Source organism: Hipposideros armiger, unplaced genomic scaffold (assembly GCF_001890085.2).
Source record: "Hipposideros armiger isolate ML-2016 unplaced genomic scaffold, ASM189008v1 scaffold_1355, whole genome shotgun sequence".
Taxonomy (NCBI): Eukaryota; Metazoa; Chordata; class Mammalia; order Chiroptera; family Hipposideridae; genus Hipposideros; species Hipposideros armiger.
The window spans coordinates 185,905-212,069 of NW_017732705.1; the positions used below are offsets into that span (position 1 = coordinate 185,905).

The 26,165-nt window shown below is 37.8% G+C and overlaps 1 pseudogene; it reads left to right on the plus strand.

Annotated features, from left to right (window-relative positions):
* The first annotated feature begins 241 nt into the window (after positions 1-241).
* Positions 242-10,713, plus strand: LOC109377287 (40S ribosomal protein SA pseudogene; annotated as a pseudogene).
* The last annotated feature ends 15,452 nt before the right edge of the window (positions 10,714-26,165 follow it).

Here is a 26,165-nt window from a genome sequence, read left to right on the forward strand (position 1 = left end):
TAAATATAGGACGTCGTCTGGGTGGAAAAGAGGCAGAGAAGATGATAAACTGACGCGTCAGTTTAAAATCTTATCGTGGATATCATTCTCTTTTGAGGCTCAGGATATAATAGCTTTTGTCAACTTTAGAGCTAATTTATGACCTTTTCATCACTTCTGGTATCAACAAGCAGATGTAAGCCCCTCCGGTTGCCTCTTGCCTTTCTTTTGTCTATTCTAATTAGCTCTTCTGAGTCCCACAATGCTTCACTCTCCTGCTACTGATCTCTCCCGAACCCATGCCACTGGGCCAACCGTTGCCCACAGTCCTTGGAAAAGAACGCCTGGTCCTTTCATAGACTCTCCATTTACTCCCCATGTAACCCTTGCATGGAGGATTTCTGAACACCAGGAGGTAAGAGAAGACAGGCCACAGTACCCTCACCTCTGCCACCACTGACAGACCAGGGACACCGAGAAACCACGGCTCTCCCCGCTGCCACCTCCTCTCACAAGCTCACACTCTCCATTGGGACATTGGCCATGACTGAGAGAAGCATAGCAAACTGCTGGTCATCTGTCTTTCACTCCTAGTTGGCCAACGTTTATAGACCCACACCACCACGTGCTGCTGTTTTAAATCATGGACTCTGCAATCTCTCCAAACGTGCATGTCCTTGCCACTTCTTTACGCCTTCATACCTAAACTTAACGTTCATATCCGGCCACTGATGCTCACAATGTTTCCCCTACTTAACGTTGAATCAAACTCCAATTCAAACATGAAAACTAATACAGGCATCCACCTCCCTGTAAATTCTTTGACATGTCTAGAATTAGTGACTTCCTTCTCTGCAATCATAGAGAATTTGGTTACAACTGATGATAACTTACTTGCTTGTGCTTCTTCTTTGCAGGCAGGTGAACTAGTCCTGCCTGCTGGACCGTATGCATCTTTCAATGTCCCTAGTAAATAGTAATTCACAATTTTTTTATGAACAGTTGATTACGAATTACTGAGTTTTTGTTTCTGTTATGATTTTGACCTTGTCACTGGTGAAAACAAGCAGTTACATCTGTTGATATTATTTTCAAGATATTGAGTTGATATGCCCCGATAATAATCTTATAGCTCTTGTAATACTCATATTTCTCCTGGGTATCAGTAGGGTTCCTTCCAAGATAAACAATGCATGGGAATAAAATTCTACGTTCCCTTTTTTTGTTAATACCCTTGTTTAGGGAATATTTAAATCATCTCTTTTACTTAAAATTTCCCTCCCCAGCTGTCAGAGGAATAGAGAACAAAAATTCCATCAATTTTGTAATTAATGTATTTTGGTCTTTCTTTACTTTTCCCTCTCCATGGAGAGGGATCAGCCTCTATATCCCAAACAGATGTTTTAAACAGGCTTCTGAACCACTTTCCCGTAACTCCCCTCCTGGGCTCTATTCCCTGATGTCTGAGGGAAAATAAAATTCCAGATTGCTAAGCAAGAACCTTAAAAAAGTTGAAGATTAATAATTTTCATTCTGTCTACGATTACCCCCCTCCCATCACTTTCCTTCATTTTCTCTTTCTCAAGATTCCAATTACCCATGAAACACCATATGCTGAAGATTCCAAGTTCTCAGTACCGGCGTTTAACACTGCATAAGACATGGGTGCACTAACGGACAAACGCATATTGCTGCATTTTCTATTGAAGGAACTCAGCACGGGACGCCTAGCAATGAGATCTAAACATACAATTGATTGTGTCACATTAAATCTATGACTATGTATAAACACCACATTTTCCCCTTGTTACTTATACTTCCTTTAATATAAAATAAGACTGTGGGTGTGACATGTCACCTTTTTTTCTAAGCAAACGTTTTCTATGACTATCTTATATGTCTTCATTTATGTGACAAGAAAAACATGACTTACCTGCCTAGCTACTAAAATCGTATTGATTTGTCTCTTTCTTACACACTTGCAAGTCATGAAAATTGCATTGCCAAATTTTGTTTCTGTTTCTGTGCAGTGACATTTAAACTTCCTGTAATGATACACTGTATAGGTTTCCTAGCGAGGTAGGTGTCAGGGCCTCTGTAATCAGTATTCTGTTTTTTCTGCAGAGATCATCTACTTAGAGAGACTCATTAAAGCACAATGAGTAAGACACGTTCTAGGGTGTATTTGAAGTTAATTATGTCCTGAACTCTTACCTTTGCTGCGTTAGGCATAAATTTTAAAAATCTAAAGTAGGTTCTTTTTTCATTTTTCAGGAAACAAAAAAGGGTTTTGAAACTCATTTTAAAAGATATTTCCAGAGAAAATGCATCTGATTTGAGATCTGAATATAAAAGAAAAGTACTACATGTTAGGAACTGTCAACTAAAGAAAAAAAATTAACCATGGTTTTATTATGGGAAGGGGTCCATTTCAAGGTCACTGCTTTTCTGTGCTTCTGAAGTTTGTTTAGAATCCAGGAGAATACACACAGATTCAAACGCTGGCTTCTTTTTAAGTGTCATTCAGTATAAAAGTATTTGACTAGGAAGAGAGGAAGAGACTCTATAAGGAAGCCATGCAGTCTGAATTTGTAATGCTCCACAACAAAACATTTTACTCTAGTGTAAATAATAAGTGCAGACTTTTCATTTTAACGTCAGATACCATATTTTCTATTAAAAAAAAAAACCAAACTGTTAAATGCCAAGTCTACATTAAAATTCACATTCCTTTTTCTCTTTGAGAAACTCAAAGATGCCTGCTCCTATAGGTTATTGAGTTCCTAACCCCAGTGGGTGAGGTTCAGGAAATGCAATGGTTTCATCTTCAGTCAGAGGGTTGGTGAGCCTTCTGACTCAACACTACTCTTAATTTAATTGCATTCAGATATCAGATCAAATTAAATAAATTCATTAGCCCAAATGAGGACAGTGTTCAAAAGCACAGCACTTGGCAGGGTCTCTCAGAGGAAAAACTAATTAAATTAACGCCACACCCTTCCGATAGCTGGTGGCAGCAAGGCAGGAGGAGCTTTCTCTGCGGCGTGATTTTTAAAGACCGTTTGAATCAAAAAATTTTCCTTTCCTCTAACACCTCCTTCCAAACCATTATGATATCTAAAATCTCCATAGAAAACTCTTGGGGTTTTGGAGTTTGGAGACCTCCTCGGAGCTGTAAATGTAACTTCACTGAATCGCCAAAGAACTGGTTCTTGGGAGGCAGGCTCTTGCTGTGTCCCAAAGTGGTCCTAGGAATGGTGCTCAGACCTCACCGTCTTCTCTGTGTGTAGGGTGTGGTTATGCTAGGTGACGTATAAGAATGCATTGAGCTGTGGAGCTTTAGAATTCTGTGAGTCTATGAAAAACATGAGTGTCTGTGACTGTTACCTAATACATCAAGGGGTCCTCAGCCGTTAGCATCATGGATTAAATCGTTTGATTAGAGTGGCTGATATTAGTTGCTCAGTGATGTAGTAAGGCATCAGTGACAGGTGATATGACCAGGAACAATCGGCAACACAGAAGAAACATGCCTTTCAGCCTGGGTTACAAAGATGGATTACAAGGCAGAACCTTATCACCTTACTGATACACCTTTGAAAACTCTCTCTCTCTCTCAATACGTTTTGACATGATGATGAGGACGGTTGCATTTGTTTTTCCCAAAGGACAAGGACTGGATCAAAGTAAGTACCTTTTAGATGAATGTAGGAAGGGATCGGTCAGTCAATTAATATGGAAACTTGGAAGCACAGACTGCCTGAATGAGAGCCCAAAGACAAAGTTGCTGGCCCTTCACCTGCTCAGCCCTTGAAATGTGACGGCTTTCAAGCAAGGAGTTCACACAGGAGAATTTCAAAAGAGAGAAATGCTTCAGAAAAAAACACCTGGCATTGATGATGAGTTACGGAACAAATGAATCATATAATTCCCTAAAAGTGAATGATGCTATTCTCCCATGAGACTAAATAGTCAGAGATGAGGTAAGACTGGCAATGAAATCATCACTACTTAAAAGTGTGATAAACTAGGACTCCACACTCCCCACCCCAACCCTACTATGCTGTTCCCCTTCCTCCATTTTTCCGGAACCTTCTACAGATGACACAGTGTCCAAATCATGTCATCTACACTGAATTCCTAGCTGTCTATTAAACAACTGAATGATACCTTTTTAACACACTGGGACGTGGGACGCTCAAAGGCCTAAAAATCTCCACCCTGGAAATCATGACGCTAATTTCAGGACGGACAGAGCACCACCGATGGGATATTTGATGCGGGGACTGCAGACCACTGAGTGCCATAACTGAGCCCTCCCTGGGCTGTGCTCTATTTAGGAGAAAGTGCTTGTGAATACCGAGGCTCCACCTGACATGGCCAGCGGCATCATATATTCGTTTAACACCAGTAGAGCTTGGCACATAGTAGCAACTCAATTTCCCATTGATTTCTTTCAGCTCACCTCTGGTGCCCATGGCGCACAGTGGCAGAGAGGTCAGAGCTGAGCAACTATTAAGGAGCTTGGTTCTATTTCATGATTAGTTACTAACTTTGAAGCCCTTGGCCACCAAGTAAATCTATTCGTTTTCTTCACTGAAACTGTGACAAGTATCATAAGGCACAAATAAGACAATTCATATCAAAACCCCTTCCCAAATATAAAGATATTAGCATTTGAACTACCATTAAGTAAAACATCCATGGGTAATCATTCTACTTGAGAACAAAATCAAACCCTACAGGAGTATTGTCACGGCGTTTTCCGAAACACTTCTACATGCAGTTTAAATGAAACAGAAATGGTATGCCCCCCATAGGTGCTAAGAAATAATGCCATTGGAGTGAAAGGAAATAGAGACAAAGTCTGAGGAAACAATGAATGATATAACAGGAGGACATCTATAGGGGAGAGTGGGGGAATATTTATTATGACAGACTTATTCCTCTGGGGATGTTTAAACTCCACTTGCATAGCAGCGGCCTGGACGCTAGAAGATTCATAAAGCCTGAGTGTCACTCAGAGGACTAAGGTTTGCATCACCTAAATATACTGCTTAAAAGAGAAATATTTTTTTTTCTATTTTCCTTCAAAAAGGACATTGAAATGTAGGAATTCATTATTTCAGTCCACAATAACATTATATGGAAAACCACCTTAAAAATATAGAGAGAAATTTAGTCAGTGTTTTGTTTTGTTTTGATTTGTTTTACATATACAATAAGTCCTCACTTAACACCACCAGTACGTTCGGTGACTTGAAGTGAAAGGACAAAGAATGGCACCTGTTTTACCACAGGCCAATTTATATAAACCAGAGTTAAGTTCCTACTGCATTTCATCAACATTAGAACGAAACAACCTTGAATGAAATGATGTTATTCGAGGACCTGCTGGACCTGGTTCTATTGGGGAAATAATGAAACACACATTTGAAGAGTTTCAGCAGTTTGCCTTGTGGCGCTATGCAGCGTTTAATATTTGATTAAAATGAAAATAGGGAGTTCATGTCAGAGGTGTTTTCATGCATATATGTGTGTGTGCAAATAAAATATCACTGCTGTGATATATTTAGAAGTGATGTCATACAGTGGCCACAACAGCATAGCACAGCGATGGGAACCCATTTCTGGAGTCAGGTTCCCTAGGCTTTTGACAGACCCATTTTTTCACTGTATAATGTGGGGGAAATACTTAACCTCTTTTTTCCTTAGATTCCTCATTTTTAATATGAGGGTTACCATAGCGGTGCTGGGAAATTTATCATACGAGTTAATTCCTACACAGTATCCAAAAGACGTAAGTGTTTAATAATGGCTTAATAAGTTTTCATTTTTTTAAATTTATTTTTCAGTGAGACTATATAAGAGTGAGCCAGGATTGATTTATATTTTATCTTGATACTTCAAATGTGAATAAGTGTTTTTTTAATTACTCCCTCCTAAATAAAATTTAAAAGTCTAAAATATAAGAAACTACTTAAGAGTGAAGGACACCCCATGGGGGGGAAAAAACAGGAAAGAAACTATTTTTCAAGAGTATTATAGTTTTGGTAAAGAAATATATTAAAAGGGGTGATGATATTTTTATCTCTCTGTTTATTAATATTTTCCTCTTATTTCTCTGTTTATTAATACTTTTTCCTCATGTACAATTAAAGATTAAGCACAGTTTTAAGCAAACACTCTCTACTAGCTGTGTGTTTGCAGCTTCTTCCTAGTAACTTAAATTAGTATATAGAATTATCAAACTCCTTGACTCACTTAACTTCAATCCATTTCTCATTTTGTGTTGAACGGTACTTATCCAATTGTCTTCTAAAATTTTCATTTCTTATTAGTGTTGACTCAGGCTTTGTCAAATCATCAGATTTCATTTTACAAAGAATTTTAATGTATAGATATCACCGTTCGTAGAGACACACCCTTCAAGAGTATCTTCCAGTACTGATTTTATGTACACTAATAGCAAAATTATTGAGAAAATATAACAAAAGTGCATCAGGAAAAATCACATTGTAAGCTATTTAAAAATAATGAACAGTATCAAAATTCAACACAGCTGGGGAAATAAATGTAAAACAAATGAAAAATGCAAAACTGTCTCTTAATAAGGAAAGGAAGCTTATTTACCATGTACTTCTTCCCATAGATTAAATCACAAAATAGCAATATTTTTATAGGTTCATTAAGGATTACAGGCTAAAATAATGTCGATTACAGATACATAACATAATTGATTTCTGAAATGGGATCTCTTCACTGATGAAACAAAAGCTGCCATTTCCTTCTCTTTTTAACCATTCTTTTGACCAAGTGCTGTGTTGGGGATGAAGGTAACTTCCCTTTACCTTTCTAGGATCTTGGCTGAGATATGGCCATAATCAAAGGCGGATTAACAGGAGAAAAACAGAAGTTTAATAACATGAACACCTCCTATAGACATGAGAGATACCCAGGAAAACTCTAGGGAAAGGTCCCAAGCTCTCACCTTAAATACCATCTCCAGATAAAAACAAACAAAAAGATGTTGGGGGGGTATTTATGGGGAGTTATCAGGTAAAGCATAGTAAACAAGAGTAATGTTGGTATACAGATTTAAGTCCTTGCCTTCTCCATTGATAAAAATGTTCTAGAAATTTAGAATCACCTCCTCTTCCTGGTACAGAGAAAGAGAGACACACTTACCAATGGAGATTTTCCTTATGAATGCAAATGTCTCTTACAAAAGGGTAACTTCTACTCCTCATTTTTAGTTTTTTTCCTATGTCTACAGTTTCTTTCCTACTATTCAGCTCAAATAATCCTTAACCTAAAGAAGCATACTTTGGGGTGACATAGCCTATCCCCTCCAGCTGTTCCTGACTTTTCCATTATTGTATAGTACTAACCTTTAATCAACACAAAGCAAAATAATGCCTTTAGAAAGCCTACCTGAAGAATGTGAAAGTTAGAAAAACTCAACACTATTTAAAGGAGGTGACCTCCGTCCCTTCTTAGGAAGCCAGCTACAAACAACTTTTGTTTGTTTGTTTGTTTGTTTGTTTTTAAGGATACTGCAGTAAACAACAGAAAGCAGCCCTTGTTCCTCTGTGGGTACCAGTGGACACCAGCTAACACAGACTGCAGCTAGTCTAGCTAACTTAGGTCTGCGCAGTGATAAGTCAAACGACCGGAACTCAAGTAACAGAGGTGCCACTGTTTGCCATCCAGAGCCCATTAAAAAGCAGAAGGTCCATCAAGAAGGAAGATGTAGCGCCCAGACAGAAGACGGACACACACCGGCCTGGCCAACGAAACTCTGAAGGATTGAAATCGCTGTTTCCTCCTGCCCTTTATTCAAGCCCCTTACCTTACAGGGCTTAGTTCAAAGATATCCATATATACACACTCATTCAGGGAGGCAGATTTAGGTGTTTTTTTTTTTCCTGCTTCCTGTTTGGCCTCTCCTTGGAATAAGCCCTTTCCTTGCTGCATACACGATCGATGCTTTGTTGGTTAGCTTTATAGCACACCAGGCATGTGAACTCGGGTTTGACAGCACTCCCTCAATACCCAACTAAAATCTGTTCAAATATCAAATCCAGTCCTCATGGACTACAGCAGCGTAAGGGAAAGGAATATAATTTAGAGTCATTTTTTTCCCAAAAGAAAATATACTTCCCCAGCAATTGATGTTAAAAGTTTCAAAAGGACAGTAGAAATTCTTATCTGATTCTGGCTACATTCCAACTATCCCCAAATCATGAGAATGCATGTTCTGTACTCACCCTGCTCTTCAATTCCCAATGGACTGCCCATAAGCCTACTTCATTCTGCTATGTCACAATCCAGAACAAAGGTATTGCTTACCTTTCGTTGAACCTCAGAAAGGTGTCTGCTTCAGAGATGACAGAGATCCATTCCTTTGCAGACCGACCTGCAAAAAAGGGTGAAAAGATGTTAAGACTTTAAATCATCCATGTTTTATAATGTCTCCAATTGCCATATCAATGCATCTGTGTATTTCAACATATATAAATAAAGTTATAGAGGGAAATAGAAAAGTAAATTGATTCAATCTATAGAATCAAACTAAAATGGAGTCACTTAAGTCAGGGACAAAATGGAAATGGTCAACGCATGGGGCATTAAGGAAACTCCAGCTAATGTTGAGGAATTTACAGGTCTCCTCAGAAAACAGCAGAGGCCACCAGCCAATCCCCACACATCAAGTCTGTCCACACCATTTCTTGCTTTCCTTGTTCCCCTTGCTACTTTGACCCAAATAAGAAAGAAGATCACTAGGCAACCAATCAGCTGAAAAGCCCAAAACTTCTGGGTTTATCTCATGAAAATCCCTTAGTCTGTGAGCAACTTGGAACTCATTACTCCGTAGCCCTGTTCCTGGCTTGCACGTCCAAAGCCCTGCAATGAACTCATGGTTCCACTTTACTTCATTCAGTAGGCAGTTTGGTTTTGACAAATCACATGTCTTTATTTGCAGCAATGTCCTTTCCAAGTTCTAAGTAAGGTGATCAGGGGATCCTCTACATAACGGTGCCTGGCCAAGGGGTCAGGGGCAAGAACTCTAATACAGGTTTTGCCTGGCTTGCTAACCGTAAAATGTGTAATGTGGCAACATCCACCCAGAAGAAAAGACACCTTTTGTTTTTTCTTCTTGATATCCCCCAAAAGGGTGTCTTTTTGCAGTTCTTCAAGGGAAGGTTGCTTTTTCTTCTTTAATTGTATGTCAGGAACACTGGTGCTAGATGAGATACTGTGACATGTCCAGTTAAAATAAATTAAACAGTGAACTCTTTAGTAAGCGGCCTCTGGTTTAGTGACTGAAATACATATCTATTAAAATAGTAAACAGAAGATATGAATGAGTTAATAAATGAAATCTTACTCTTAATCTTGTAAGAGTGAAGGAATGAAGGAATATGGAATAGAAATATCACCATCTAAACCTGGTTTCTTACACTAACGGAACATCTTTGGCAAAATAATTTCTAACAAGGCATAAAAATGTACGCCTTATTTCACGGAAATATTTCATCTTATTTTTATAATTTTCTAGTTATTTGCAAGAGTTGCATAGAATATTTGCATGGAATTTCATAGAATAATAAGGTTGTTTCTGGGTATTGGCTAATAACTGCTGAAATGAATATATTGTGTATATTTCTTTGAGTATGTATGTGAGTAGCAGACATTCCTAGCTATGAAACCGATGGGTCAGGAAATGGATGAAATTTTAATTTTCATGTATTTTAGTTGATCCGATAATCTTCTTTTACAAAGTTTGAGCTAGAAATGATTAAGAGTTTTAAATGGTTGCCAAATTAATGCTATTTTGACTTGCACTCATGTACTTACGTACAAATTTATGCATCGTTATGTTAATTTGTGTATAAACCACTTATTCATTTCTATGCTTATTATATAATTGGTATATTTCAAATACATTTGTAAATGACCCTTCCTCACCACTGGAAATGCTATAGGAAACACAGGAAAGCTGTTGGTACTCTGAGCTTTGTTTAGCAAATAACAAAACTATAGTAACTCTTGGAAGAAAAAAAATGGGAGGTTCTCAGTGCTATGGGTAGAAACTCTTCTAATGCTGAGATATGAAATGAGAAGTTATTCATATTTTGCTGATTTCTGTGTTAGCTTATAAATATAGCAACGTAAAGACAAATCAAATTAAATTAAAACTATTATAACCTTCACTATCTGCACACAGGCAGCCTCAGGGAGCCACAGCTTCTGGTCGTTTATGACCCCAGGACATCACCAGCCTCTCCCCAGGGCGTCTTCACCTGCCTCCCACAGTTTTATGTAAAGCAGGCTCTCCTCTGTGCTACGTGGACACCGCCATCCCTCCCAACAACAAGGGGGCTCCCTCAGCTGGTCTGATGTGGTGGATGCTGGCCCAGAGAGCTCTGCATGTGGACGGCACCATCGTGATCACCTATGGGAAGGAGGTCATGCCTGATCTCTGCTCCCACAGAGATCCTGAAGGGATTGAAAACAAAGAGCTGGCTGCTGCTGAAAAGGCTGTGACCCAGTTAGAAATTTCAAGGTAAACAGACTGCTCCAGCTCCCAAATTTACTGCTGCTCAACCTGAGGTGGCAGACAGGTGTGACGGGGTGCAGGTGCCCTCTGGGCCTCGTGGGCAGTTACCTACAAAAGGCGGAAGCCCTCAGCTGGCCACTGCAGCCCTGCTCAGCCCACTGAATGAGTAGGAATTACCACTGAGAGGTCTTAAGCTGTTCTTCCAGACTCTTCCACAGAAAGTGGAAAAAAGAGGGATGAAAAATAGCTTCTGAAAGTTGTGTCCGGGAAACAAAACAAAACAAACAAAAACACACTCCAGTGATTCTTAACAAGGTATGTGAGTAATGCAACTACATTAGAAATCAGCTTTGCTCAGCAGTTGCCAACAGGCATCTACTTTTCATTTGCCTGGACTGGTGATATATTTTGCCAGATAACAGATAGTGACTAATGATTCATAAACAAATCATAACAAGTATTCAACATTTATATAAATAATTTGTAAGTACTTATTATTTTAGCTATTGATACTTTTTGTTTACTCCACATTTCGTGGAAGAGATATACTAATAGCTGTGTGATATCTCACTGCTTTATACAAAAATGAACCTCTTTTAAAATATAAGGACCTGAGTAGCTGGAGGTATAACTCTTACTAACATATAAATTATAAAAGCTCTGTATTTGTTTATTTTATTTTTTTTACTCTCTCCCACAGTAGTCTATATGGAAAAAGTAGCAAAAGAAGTTCTTTTTCTTGTAATTTTGTTTCACGTTTAAAGGAAACACTCTGAATTATTTGCTATTCATAGATTGATGTGCTGCCTTTTGAAGCATGTAGCCAGGCCCATATTTTTCCCTGGGTTTTACATACTGAGCGGATATCTTCCAGTAAATTGTACCTTTTGTTCTTTTTTTAATGGCTTTTGTGCATTGTGATTCCATTAGTACAAGGCTAGTACAAATGCCCCACAGAGACTATTTCAGTGACTTCCTTGACAATGCTGAAAAGTCTTTGCTTAGCATTCATTTTGCCTTCTCATTCTGTGCTCTTAATGTCACTCTGAGTTCCAGTTTAATTCAGGTTGGGTTATTCTTATTCTTTCAGCTTCTAATCACTAGCTCTTTCAGCTTTCAATTATACAAATTTGAGCACCGCTTTGTGCTGGACTCACACAAGTTTTGTCACTTGAGTTCAGGTCCAAAAGAGCTTCTGATGTTTTTGCTAGAACTGTTACCTCATTTTCAGCCCCTGAGAAACCCTGTCAAAAATTTAAGGCATAATTTTGTAGGGTTTTACTTAGAATGAAATGAATTTTGTTCAGGATAGACCCATGGAAAAGCATGCAGATATATATATATATATATATATATATATATATATATATATATATATATATATATATANATACATACACACACATATATATATGAATATGATAGAAAGAAGTACTAAAATACCTATTAATAAAATTATTTAAGTGCCATAAGCATTTATTTCTGCAATAATTTGAAATTTGTGAAAATGTGCACTTCAAGGCTTTAATAATTTCCTAAAGTAAGTAATAATACAAGAATGTTTAACAAACCTTACTCAGAACTAAAGTAATGTACTGCAAATAGAAATGGTTTATAAATGAAACTTTTCTAATTATTAAATGAAACTTTGATAATACTATTAGGTTTTGATTTATATTATATTCATTTGAAATTAGAAATGTGTCTTTCTTTTAAAAAGATGCATTCTGCAACACTAGAGCAATAACAAAAAGAAAAAAAGATAATTACTAATCCAATAGTAGCAATAAAATTGCATGTGAAAAAGTATTAATATGAATAAAGGCAGAAAAAGAGAAAAACTGAAGCAAGGAACAAAAGCAAAATAGAAAACCAAGAGCAGAATATATATTTAAATTCAATCCTGGCCGGCCGAGTGGCACAGTTGGTTAAGAGCTTGCTCAAGAGTTTGAGCTCTGAGCAACAGGAGTTCGAGTCCTGGCCCAAGCTGAGCAGCCGCTGAGCTGCCAACAGGTGGCAGGATGGCTCAGCTAAAATAAATAAATAAATAAAATAAACTCAATCCTGATGTTAACTGTATTGTATATAAATCGTTGAAACTTGGGGAGCAAGACAGATGTTGTCACAATGGGGAAAAAGACTAAAGTGTAAGTTTTCTACAGAAAAACCACTTTTTAACTGAATATACTATTTAAATTTAAAAGGATAAAAAAAGATACTTATAAAAAACATTATTCAAAAGATGTCTAGAGAAATGCATTAAAGTTAGACATGGTAGAACTTAGACCAAGAAAAATCACCATGGATAGAGAGGGAAATGTTACAATGACAGAAAGGGCAACTTATAAAGTGCACATAGTGCTCTTAATTAATTATATATATATATATGTACATGTATATGGTCTTTATACATTTATACTATATATGTATATATCCAGCATACTATATATACATATTTACTATATGTATATATATATTTACTATATGTATATATATATTTACTATATGTATATATATTCTGTATACATATATACACAATACACAATTGCTATATAGCTATAATATTCAAACCACAAAAGTACAATTTCAAATTCATGGAATTTTATCGATGAAGGGCCTTACCCAGGCTTCTTAGATTACAGATAAAAAAACTGAATTCCCAAGTTGGAAATTATGGTTTAAAGTTAATAACCAGAGAAAGCCTAAGCCTTAAGTTTCGATTCCAGTCTGATGTTCTTGCCACATCATCATCCTGCTTCATCTAAGAGATGCTAATCAGCCATCCCGAAAAATTCCCAGCCTCAGTAGGCTGAATGGAAACAACTTGTCTTTTGACAATATTTTAAAAGCCATCGCTTTGGCTTGAAGTTTCACCTTACACATCTTATGTCATATTGGAGTAACACAGAGAATAATGCATACTATAAAAAAATTGTTTACAGGTTGGTATAGTGCAATAAATAGAAATGAGTGAGAATAATAAAGTGCTTAATTGCTTTTGTGGTTTTAATCATTCTGTTTTTTAAAATGTAAATATATTACTTTACCACCATGAGGAAACTTTGCCAGGGTAGAAATGTACACAGTTTAGTGGATATCCTGACAATGAATATATGCTTTTAAAACCTTTCATTTAGTTTAGCACATAATTACTGAGTGCCTGCTCCTTGTTAGGACTTTATAAAGTGACATAATATGACAAAATTAACATTTCCAATATATTCTGAAGTCATCACTAGTTTAATGTTCAAGTGTATTTTACACCTTAGTTTGTAGAAACTGGCACTACATGTAGCCTATTGTTTTCCTCTCAATGACTAGGGAGAACTAAGTTTATTAACAAAAATAAATTAAACCTTAATATGCATACAATTCCTGAGAAGTTTAAATCAGATTTTCCAAACTATGATTTATGATAGACTTATGATATATATATTATAATATCAAAAATTTCATACATATAATACTGTTACAAAATATAGACATCTTTTAGCAAAACACATGCGAAACTTTTTTCAGTCTTTTTGTTTTTAGCATGGACATATTATATTTATTTTACATAAATGTAAATATCAACATAGAAGGAATAATATAGAAAAAAATGTATATGCCTTTTAGCTCCTGTGGAGGCTAAGAGAAAAATAAGCTCTTTAAAAATATCAGCAATTTTTACAGCATCGTTTATTATAATCCCTAATGTACTAATGCATTTCTCTTTAAGCCTGATGACTTTGTCAGGTCATAGCTTTCCTTTCAACCAAACAACACGTATGTTGAAATCTCACCCAGCAATATGCACTACTTACTAACAGATTATGATCAGTATTCTTCACATTTTTACTACTGCCACAGATCTGTACAGATTAAACGCTAAAGTCAGGAGACCCTGGCTACTTCTTCACAAAGTCTGACTTGATTGTTTTAAATGACTTTTAATCTAAGTCTCCTAAATTGTAATAAAAATTAGGCTGATTCTCAGTCCCTCAGAGACTATGATATAAAAGCCCATCCATCACGGTGTATCTAATTAAGAAACTAAGTTAAGAGGTGTTTGAACAAGATATTTGAAAATCTCAGGGGACCAGACAATTGAATTGGTATTTCAGACATATCAAATTAGTTAATGATTTGGGGATCTTTATTCTTCAAGAGTATGTAAATTTAAAAAGAATAATGAAATTCATTAAAGCTTGGTATCGGGGAGGCAGCGGGACCTTGTGCACCACTGCATTTAATTATAAGTACCTGCTTCATTTAGATAGAAGGACAGGAGACTAGTGGAACAGAAAAAGCCATTTGAACACATTAATTTTCATACTGGACACAGATAATTACAATTGTTTTTCTTTACATTTTTAGGGCATCCTTCTCATAATTGACAACCCATATTTGGTAACACCACTTGTTTTCCATTTTCACTTCACCATATGAACTTGTAAGATAAATGTCTTGCCATTCAAAATGACAACAGATATTGAAATTTCTCTTGAAATTTAACAAGATATTTTATTTATTCTGTCAGTCTATTTTGATATGGAAAAAGGCAGAAAAATAAAACTATGCTGCTTTATCCAAAAGCATAGACTGGACAGAATATTAAATCTCACTCAATAAATAACTGGACAGGAATATATACTATATTCAAAATATAAACAGACCTTTTTTCGTGTCCCAAGCAGTGTACTCATGGTTCTTTTCAAGTATATAAAATAAAAATGCAACCAATGAGAATATGATTGTTACATTAAAAAAATAATAATAATTTCTTCCATTTTCTATGATTTTTGGTTTATCCATCAAAAATATTCATTTTTGTATGTGTCATTCCAAAAAAAAAACAAAACTGGGGGCCAGCCGAGTGGCTCAGTTGGTTAAGAGCTCGCTCAAGAGTGTGAGCTCTGAGCAACAGCAGTTCAGTGCCCAGCCCAAGCTGAGCAGCCCCTGAGCTGCCAACAGGTGGCAGGATGGCTCAGCTAATAAAAAACAAAACAAAACAAAAAACCCTTAAACTCTGATAAAATATAAAAAGTGTTTGAAAAACCTAGATGCTTATAGAATATGTTTGTGTTATAAAAATAACATACTTTTCCTAGACTCTATGCATAAGAAGACTGCAGAAACATTAAAGACCAAATGCTGGTTTGCACTACGACACTCCACTGGAAGTTATAATATTCCAGGGGGTACTGAGCATGAACCCATTCCTTCCAATCACTCCTTCCCCATGCTCCACTCTCACCGTTCCCTCCAACCCAGTGGCTTCTAGGGAACCTTACTGAAATTTATGAGATTTCTATCTTTAGTTTTGTAACCTCGGAAGCACAAAAAAAAAAAAAAAAAGCACACATTCGCAAATTGGCATTTATTATGTCCACAAGGCGAATGCTGGGATCATTCAATAGTTATTAATCAAAATCAAACGAGGTGAGAAGAGGATTCATTCTCAATGGATTTTCATTAAGACAGAATGCGTTCAAAGTAACACATTAACAGTAAAGCTGAAAACATGTAGTCCTACAATGAGAACAGTGTTTATGAAGAAAAAAAAAATCCTAAAATGAAAATAAAGAGCGTGAAATTATGGGTAAGGGTGTCCTTTGCAGTATTAATCCCTGTAGGGACATTGAAAAAAAACAACAGGGGGGCTGGTTAAAACCACAATGGTAAGTCCATCAGCTGCAACATGTGTTGATTAAATAGGTTTCATAAGAATATTTACTGACAATATAAAATGCTCATGATTTAATATTATGAGTGAAGGGAGCATGATTTGAGAAAAAAATATATTGCACAGCATGATGTCAAAATTAGTGTTTAATTTTATAATTATATTTATACATAGATGACTGAAATAAAACATGCTGTTACATTGATAAAATTAACTCTGAATTTCTTAATTAACTATGATATTAATCCTATCACTTACTGAGTCCCATATTTATATATTGTTTTACATGAACTTGTATCCTGCCACACTAACATTGTAGTATGAATTCTGCCTCACATGAGGCAGGATGTCAGTGTGGTTTTCAACTTGGCCATGATTGCTTTGTACATTATTTTAAAAATAAAATAAAATTATAATTCATTTGGAGAGCCCTACATAATGGGCAGGTTGTCAATTACAAAGACAATATTTAATTTGGCGGAGTTTATTTACATACTTATCTCTACGTATTTTAGTACTAACACACTTTTATAAACTTTCAAAGTCAATCTGTTTTTATTTCCTTTACAAATGGCATTTCCTTGCAATGATAAATTCCTGATATAACCCAATGATGTGTATATGTGACTATATTGAGTTAAAATTCATTTCACACGTACTACATAGGGAAGGTGTATTTTTTAAATGGAAAGCCATGAACAGCTGCCCATGCCTTAAATGGTTTCTGAAGTGTAGCGTGCAAAAAAAAAAAAAAGGTGGTAAATCTATCACAGCGATGCTAAAATGTTAAAGTATTTTCACTAAACACGTCTGCATTTTTTACTGACTTTTGAGGAGTCATTCTAAGATCTCAAATCAAAATTGACTAAGATCATACATGATATCCAAAGGCCTGTGCTGCTTCAAGCCTGATAGTCTTACAAAGAAACCAATGTTAATTAGCAAATAGAGTGTCGTGAGTTTGAAAGGCATGACTAAATGTCCATAATGCATCAACAGCGTTCAGCGCCACTGTTCTCCTGGGGAGAATGAGGCCAGAGAGCATCTACTGTCTAACGCTCCGCAGTCCTGTTGTCTTAGTGAAGCAAAGGTGGGTGTGAGCCATGCGCAGGTGCCACCCACACCTGGCGTTTCTCTCATTTATCTATTTAATGGTAAAGTCACAGATATGCTGTATAGATATAGCGAGCTATACTGTTAATGTTAACATCAACCTTTATATAATGGGAATTTCACATAAGCATCGAATGAAACTAGGATTTATTTTAGGAATAAAATGATGATCCATGATGAATAAAAAAGGTAAGCACAGATTTTAAAACTAAAATTCCCACGTGCATTAATTATAGTCCTGGTAATATTCACCAGAGATCCAGCTATCAGAATGAGAAGGGACAGACATAGAACACTCCTCAGTAATTTTTAATTTATTTGAAGATGTGGTATAGGGACTGAAATGAAGATTCACTATTAAGTGCTGCCTTGATATCTGGGAAAATGTGGGCTTCACGTGGCCAAATAACCAGTTCCCCTCCCCCCTCTGTTCCTTGGATAAGGTCCCTTAGCCAAACACCCCTTCTTTTCACGGAGGCAGGGCACTGATTCTCCTTATCCTTGAGTAGTGGGTATAAGCTCCCTGCAGCCCACAGAATTATTCAAATAAACCTGTGCCAACTGTTGTTACTAGAAAGCCCGCCTCCCAGAGCCTCCTTCTTAACTCTGTCCCTGATCCCAAGCCCGTGAGGCTCTGCAGGGCATAGGAGTGTCCTCCCCTCCCAGGCTGCGAGCCTATGGGACAGGGTAACTCTTGTCCCTCATCTGTCTGGTCTCCGGTATTGTGCGTTCATCCATCTGGGCAGAGGACTGCTCCCTCACCCATGGGATACACAGCAGGCATCAGAACCAAAGATGCTGGATCTTAAAATATGACCCATCATTCAAACCATGAGGCCGCTTCCTGCTGTACTAGGCACCACCACGGCTCTTCATGTATCTGGGTTTATTAGCTGTGCATCACCACTTAGAATTGTCTAGTTCCCATGGCCTTTATGCCGTCTTGCTACAATCATACTCCATCACATGGCTAATTTAGAGTGGCGGTGCTCCAAGTATAGCGTTGGAAGGAAATCTGTGCCATGCAATCTATAGAATGGATAGATAATCTTATTCCAACTGGGTTCATTGTCGTGTACTTTACATTCAGCGGGACGTATGCATCTGTGCATTGTGGATGATAGTAGATGGATGGTCTGCCAGCATCAGATGCCGGCCACATGTTACCCTGAAAACACTAGAATGTGTGTTATGATTTTCTTTGCATTTCTCTGATCAGGTGACTTTTTTTTTCCCCTCAAGGAGGCGATACCACCCTGAGCTGAGGTAATGTGATAAAGCTTTGTAAGAAGAATCTCTTTATTGGATAGGGTTAGCAAACTAATGCTATCAGAGATTATATTACACTATCCCTGGTGTGTGCCTGGAGTGCGATTTTCAGAAAAAGATCATCTCAGAAAGGTGAGGAATAAATCGCTGTGTTCTCTCTCCAAAATCCTTTTCAAAATAGATTTGACAGTTGAGTGATTAGATCTCTAATGGAGACTGCGACAGAATGTGTGAGATTAAAAACTCAGCAGCTTCACCCACAAGGTGCTGAATAAAAGGGGTCAACGGGAACATGGAGCCCCCCACATCAAATCCAGTAACTAATCAACTTTGCCCTCAATACACAGAGGTTAAGGTCTGTTCCCTCCTCAGTGTTTGTTATTTGGGTCTCAAAAGGGCCCCTAGTTTTTTTCTCCTGTAAAGATCTCATCAGCTTGCTCAGGAACTGTGAGCCTAAAATTAGTAACATCTGGAAGTAGGAAGGTATACCTGTGGAAGGTAAAGATGAATGTAGGAAGGTATACCTGGAGAAATTAAACTTTCTAATCCTGTTTAAACTTCGAAAAGAGGTATTTGAGGGCAATGTGTGAAAAATAACATCTTTCTAGTTATTGTTTAATTTAGACTTTAGGGTTTAGAACCAACTTCAAGAGAGAATACTACAGAGAGAAATGATAAAACATCAGATACTGATGTTGTTTTCTATTGGGTTGTCAGAAAAGCCATGACACATTTTTGCAACGAAAAACATAGAAAAAATATGTCATGACTTTTCTGACAACCCAGTATTTAGAATTTGCACATGTGATGACCTGTTTGCTCATTTTATATTATGGACTTATTTGCATTCCAAATGACGGGAAGCATATATCTCACATGGGTACCCGAAGCATCCCATAAATCAATCATCTTCTGAAAAGATAAGTCAAAGATTTTATTTCCTAACTAAAATTGTATCCTTCAGCTCATTAGCTACCTTAGTAAGAAATAATATTAACAACTAGAATTTAGCTAAAGAAACACAGATGTACAGCAAAACGATAAAACGCAAAATATTAAAAAGTACTGCCATCTATTTCACTGTTGTCAGAGTTCAGATAGTTTTATGTTGACTGCAGTATTTTGATGGCTCGGACACTGAAGAAGTGGCGCTGTGATTCTTTGTGACCACTGCTTTTATCTGCCCCCACCCAGGGCATACACTTCTACACAAGGTTTCTTCTGCGACTACAGCTGAAGGAATGCACACAGCTTACTCCCCGTCTTGCCTTTCGTTGTAGGTATTAAGCAGACATAGAATGTCACTTAGCTCCACAGACACAAAAATGGTACCTTTTCTTCCATTCCAGTAGAATTGTTAAACAAAGAGCATGCCTCAGAGTAACATGAAACATTCACTTATTCGTTTGTTTACAAATTCTATAATAGGTGTCCGCGCACTAACCCAGACCAACGAGATCACTCCCTGGATGGAGCAGGGCCCAGCGTGTGTATTTTTCAACAATCTTGGGTTCAGAATGAAGTTCTGGAGAGCAGAGACAATTACAGGTTATTCCTGGCAACGGGGCTGGCCTGCTGACGTTCTCTCTCTGCTGCTGCCAGCTCCAATGCCCCAGCACCTCCTATAATAACAGGGACGGTGGGCCCACTGCTGGCAGGTGCAGAGACCCACACTAGCATCCTGGGGCCGGGGTCTTTACGGATGCTCTGGCTCATCTCACCCCATTCATTCCTGCGTGAGGCCAAAGAAGGAATCCTTCTAAAAGGTGGGGGTGATTTTCAAAACCAAAACAGATCAACCTCTCAGTCATGGTTTGGAGTCTGAGATCGCAGTGACCAGAACTTCCCGTCACACTTACTAATAGCTAGCTTGCCTGGACTCCTTGCTGACATGAGGGCCATGCACTGGAGTCTACTCAAAGGGACAGGACACAAATGCCCAGCAAGTGTGCAAAACGCAGTGAGCGCTGGAGCCAGGAGTCATAATAACCATCAAGAGAGCAGGGCTGGGGAAAGGGGTTGCCTTAGAGATGGAGGAGGAGCAGAGGGGACACAAAAAACCAACACGGGGACACGCCACAAGAAGGGTGACACTAACTAGTTGTAGCTGGTTACTGTGACGCTAACTAGTTGTAGCTGGTTAGTGTCACTGACAGCTGACATAAGCACAATCACCTCTTGAACAGTATTGCCACAAGTGGGGACATTGCCGTGGGCCCTGTCCCTCACAAATAAACTCTGGAATTTGGATTCCCAGATGCCACAGCAAAGAGAGAGTGGGCATGTGCCCTATATTCTGCAAATTGGACGTGCAAAGATTCAGTCCATGGCAAATGACTGGTGGCGAGACCTTTTATGCAGGGACACCAGGGCTGCTAGTGCAGATGGTAACAAAGGATGGGAAGAACATGAGGAGTTGACTGACTCTTGATCGGCTTATTGACTCACTGAGGCGCAAGGGGAACTGGAGCTGGGACGCCGTTTCCTAAAGGTGAACGAACGAACGCCTTTCATTTTATGCTTCATGATGCCAGTTTCCTCAAGAGGCCCACTCTCTGGCAGGACTCTGGGATGTGTTCCTGGAAGCGGAGAACCAAGGTCCCCCCTGCGTCCTTTCTATATCGCAAGCTCTTCCTAACAGTTGTTAACGAATCCCGTTTGGGGAGAGGGGAAGAACAGATGGAGTGCAGGGGACTTGTAGCCCAACAGACCTATTCTATGCAGGACTGGATGGTGGGCCTCACGCACCTGTCCAAGGCCATCACCTGTACAGCACAGACGCTGAGCCCTGATGCTAACTCCAGGCCTCAGTGAATAATAAAGTCTCAGGTTTGGTCCATCACTTGTAACAAACGCACAACGCTGATGTGTGCAAAGGAGGCATACAGGAACTCTGCACTTTCTACCCACATTTTCTGGAAACTGCTCCAGAAAAGGTTGCTTCATTTAAAAAGAGAAAAGAGCTATCAATCATGTAAAGAACGGAAGAAACCTTAACTGCACACGGCTAAATAAAAGAATTCCGTCCAAAACGTCTATAGCGTGTCACTCCAATAACACGACTTTGAGGAATAGTTAAAACTTAGCAGACAGTCAAAGTAGCAGTGCTAGATGGGGCTTTGGGGGGCGGGGGGGAGGCAGGGAAGGATGAAGGGATGAAGGGCTTTTGGGCAGGAGAGCTGAACTCGATGCTATTGTAACAGGGAAACATGGCATTATGCATTTGTCAAGCACACGGACATTTACAGCACAAAGAGCAAAACTTAATGTATGCAAATTTAAAAGAGCCACTGAGGAGCTCAGGGAATCCCAGGAAAGAATATAGACTTTGACAAGAGAATTTAACTGTATTACAAATGTATGAAGTGGCCTCAGGGCAGGAGGTGGGAGAAAGGTGCTCACCTCTCTGACCTTGGAAATGAATTGAGTCTGTGAGCTAAAAGCCAAAGAACTGAGCATAAGCACTTTGCTCTAGTTCATAAAGTGCCCCAAGGGCACACAGGTTAACAATTTTGACACTGCTGTATATGGATGCTACAACTGAAAAACGAAGTCGGTGGCAGACCACGGGAGCCAGAGCTCTTACTTTTTGAGTGAGACTTTACGGATAAACAAGGGGAAGGGGCTAGAAAGATACACGTGGTCAGGGGTTTAAGTTGGAGACATCAGTATGACCTCATGTTCAATTTCATATAGATACAGATGTTAGATTTAGATGGTTATAGGTTTGTGTATGTACATAGGTTATTGTTATACACATGTGTTTCCTTGCTCTGGCAGTGGAGCTGGCCTAAAAGGGACCGCACCTCAGTAGCAATGAGCATACCTAGGATTAAAGTGGGGAAAACAAGATTTTCACAAGATACTCCCTACTTTTGGCTTTTAGTGTATGCTATGGTTTCAACAGTTTTTCAAGTCAAGTCTTGAATAATACCCCTTAAATCTGAGATATCCCATATAAATAAATTTATGTCAATGGATAAGTTCTGAATAATGAATCAAGATATAGATAGATAGATAGATAGATAGATAGATACATGTCACACATCAAATAAAATGACTTAAGAGAGATACAGTTGAAAACTATGTAAGAACTAAATCGATGTAAAGTACCTTCAGAAAAAATAATTCCGGGAAGTCTTCCATAATGGGGATATTTGATGTGCCATCTGATTTAGCAGTTAAGAATGAGTAATATATCAAGCTGGAAGATTTATTTTCCATCTTAAATGTGATTACATTATTATTTTAATTTTGTCTTGCTCAAGTATAAGCTCCACCCTATGGAGAAAGACTTAGTCACAATTTCACAAATGAGGAAATAGAACTTGCAAATAGATCATTAACTTTGTCAGCCTGGATCTGTCTCAAGAAAATCACTATTCTTGGTTAATTATCAGTAGAATGTAAAGAACATTCTTCACTGCCATGCTCTTTACACTCTACTGACAGCGATTGGTGGAATGAATGCCTTTAAACATCTGTCAGCAGTATTACTGTAGACACATTCATTCCCAGATATATTTAGAAAAATGTGAGACATCTGGGCTATAGGAAAACTAAACAAAACAAAACAAAAATGTTGGTCCTTAAGAAGATGAGTATCAAAGGAGGAGTCAGACAAATACATATGCAGTAAATGTAATCTAATAAACATTATAAGGAGAAATATCCTTGGTAAAATGGAAGCACCCAAGATCAGTATTTAATCTAACTAAGAGTTACAAAATAGCTCAGTGAGTGTGGGCCACAAGCATCCCAAGCAAATGGAAGGACATATGTGTTGGAATTAAGGCTGACAGAGCATCATCACAGAGAACTGACCAACTCTAAACGTTTCAGTCTGATCCTTCCGGGAGGCAAGGTTAAGAGGGGCAAAGGTACGCTTGGAGAACAGGCCAGTCCATAAAGGACCATCTACGGGTTTTTCATGCTCAGGTTATTAGAGTTTATCCTGAATTGTTCTGAAAGCTACTGAAGGGTTGTTTAAGTTAGCATCTACTTCATCAAATTGTTTCTTTTAGAACGTTTACTGTGTATAGTAATGTGAAGATGGATCAGAGCATGAGAACGAGTTAGGGGATGTTCTAGAAATCCAGGCTATAGGCACATTCTCAGGCACGATGGGGCACGATGTCTGAAGAACAGGGACTGTGGAATAAATCAATATTTCCTTATTCATTTTTAATCAACCTTATTTAGATATTTAAGAAAACAGGGATATAGATAGAGCCAGAGACTCTAAGGGGAAGAACAGAACTTGGTTAGATTTTAAGTTTGTTACAAGATGTGTTACATTTAAGGTGTCTAAAAGATACTCGAATATGGAACAATATTTGATAGAAAGAATGAATGAATGAGCAGATGGATGTGACACTTAGTAGGAGATCAAATACATGTGGCAGTATTCCACAGAACGTTCTGAGCTTCAAAAACATGTTTTCATTGTTATTAAGCTATTAGTGGCATTTCAATTAATTAGAGCAAGATAACTTATTAAGGAAGGTTATTGAGTGGTTATTATGTGTCATGTGCTGTTTTAACTGCTTTACATGTATTTCCTCATTGAAGTCTCATGACAACCCATATAATTTCACTGATGAAGAAACAAAATGATGAGGCCAATACTTACATTGACAAAAGCCACTGAGGCAGTGCTCTTTTCATATCTGAGTAAATGTAGCTTTCTAGATATAATAAGTTATCACTACTATCATGCTAAATTTGACCTTGGCTTGGCCTTTTGGAGGACACAGAATCTTCTGATAAATAAATAAATAAATAAATAAATAAATAAATAAATAAATAATCTACAGCAATTAGGAAACTGGAAAACTATTTAGACCTGGAAGTCACTATTAAGGGGCAGTGCGCCATTTTTTGTTCTACTGTATTTTATTAATAACATTTTACTCACATATAACTGTATTTCCACTTATTCAGGTGTAGAAATGGATATATAGGTTAACAAATTTTAACATGATATTTTATATATATATAAATATATATATATATACATATATATATATATATATATATATATTCATTTAATTATTTTTATTTTGTCATTATAACCTTTAAGAATCTAAGGAGCATACTTCATGTTACTTAATTCTCCTGATACTTGCTGCACCAAAAATGTATAATTGCAGAATTAATGGAAAATAGGAAGAGAAAGCAAGGAACAATGATTGATGCTGAAAGCAGCAGAGGTCATACCTGAGGAGTACAAAGTTAGTAATAAAAGCAACAGAATAGCAGTCTCCGTAGTTCCACAGAGATGACCTTGCTCTCAAAATAGAATTAGTCCATGGTAACAGAGAAGAGGATGCTATAAAGCCGAAGCATTCTCAACCTGGGTGATGCTGGCCCACAGGGAACATTTGTCAGTGTCTGAAGGTATTTCTGATCGTCCTGACTAGGGGAGAGGGTTTTACCTATATCTACTGGATAGAATTCAGAGACATAGCCAAACATCCCTCAGTGCACAGAACAGCTCCCACCACAAAGAAGTGCCCCATCCGAAATGTCAAATTTCAGCTGTGGAGAAACCTGACTGTAGCCCAAAGTTTCTGTATGAAAGTAATTTGGATTAATGGTCAGTCCAAAATAAAAAACTTACTGTCATCCAAAACTTTTCACCCAGAAAATATATTAATAGATGCTTTTGAAAATTTGTCTTAATCCGTTGTGAATGACAGCACCAAAAAAAAAAAAAAGAAAGAAAGAAAAGATCATTAGAAAGCAACAGAAATGAAACCACTGGATGACACAAAGGTAGTGAAAGTAGGTTCTGCCTATGCCAAATTATTTCATCATTTTGTTAAGCCAGAATTTTAAAGTTTACAAAATAAGTTTGAAGAAGATGAAGTTGACTTACTCCTGTTTTCTTTTATTAAGAAAAAAAAATGATCACAGAGTACTAAAATTCAATAAGTAGAGCAACATGCATATAAGAAATGATTGCAATAAACTTAACTTGTAAATTAGTGAAATAATTATATTCAGAAACTTTCATTCTTGTTTTTCTTCCAGTGTAGCTATTCATTTCCGGCTGGGAATCCTAATCCCCAGTCCCTTCCTCCCCCACATCCCCTTAACAAAATAGGAAACAAAATTGTGCAGGAGACCACCATTTATTTGTATAAATGGCATGTTTCTCTGCAGTCTGCAAATCATAGGGACATGAGCAGAAGGATGGTGCCCCCCCCCTTACCTAGTAATTGGATTATTATAAGTGGTTGTGAACAGCTGTTCCTGAGATGGAAGCTACAGGCTGAGGGAAGGATGGCTGCTTCAAAAGGAGAAACAAAGTGAAGTACAGTTCACATGGGTTTCCAGGCAGGACCATTTGGAGTGTAACAATGGGAGGTAAGGGGTAGGGGAACTATATTTAGATAACAGGATTATATTGTTTCTTTTCAATCTTTAATTTCCTTTATTAAAAGTAAAACTGCACAGGGTAGAATACCCTAAATATAGTCTTCAAATTAAAAAAAAACAAAAACAAAAAGAGCAATAAGGTCCAGCCGAGCAGCTCAGTTGGTTAACAGCTCTCTCAAGAGTGTGAGC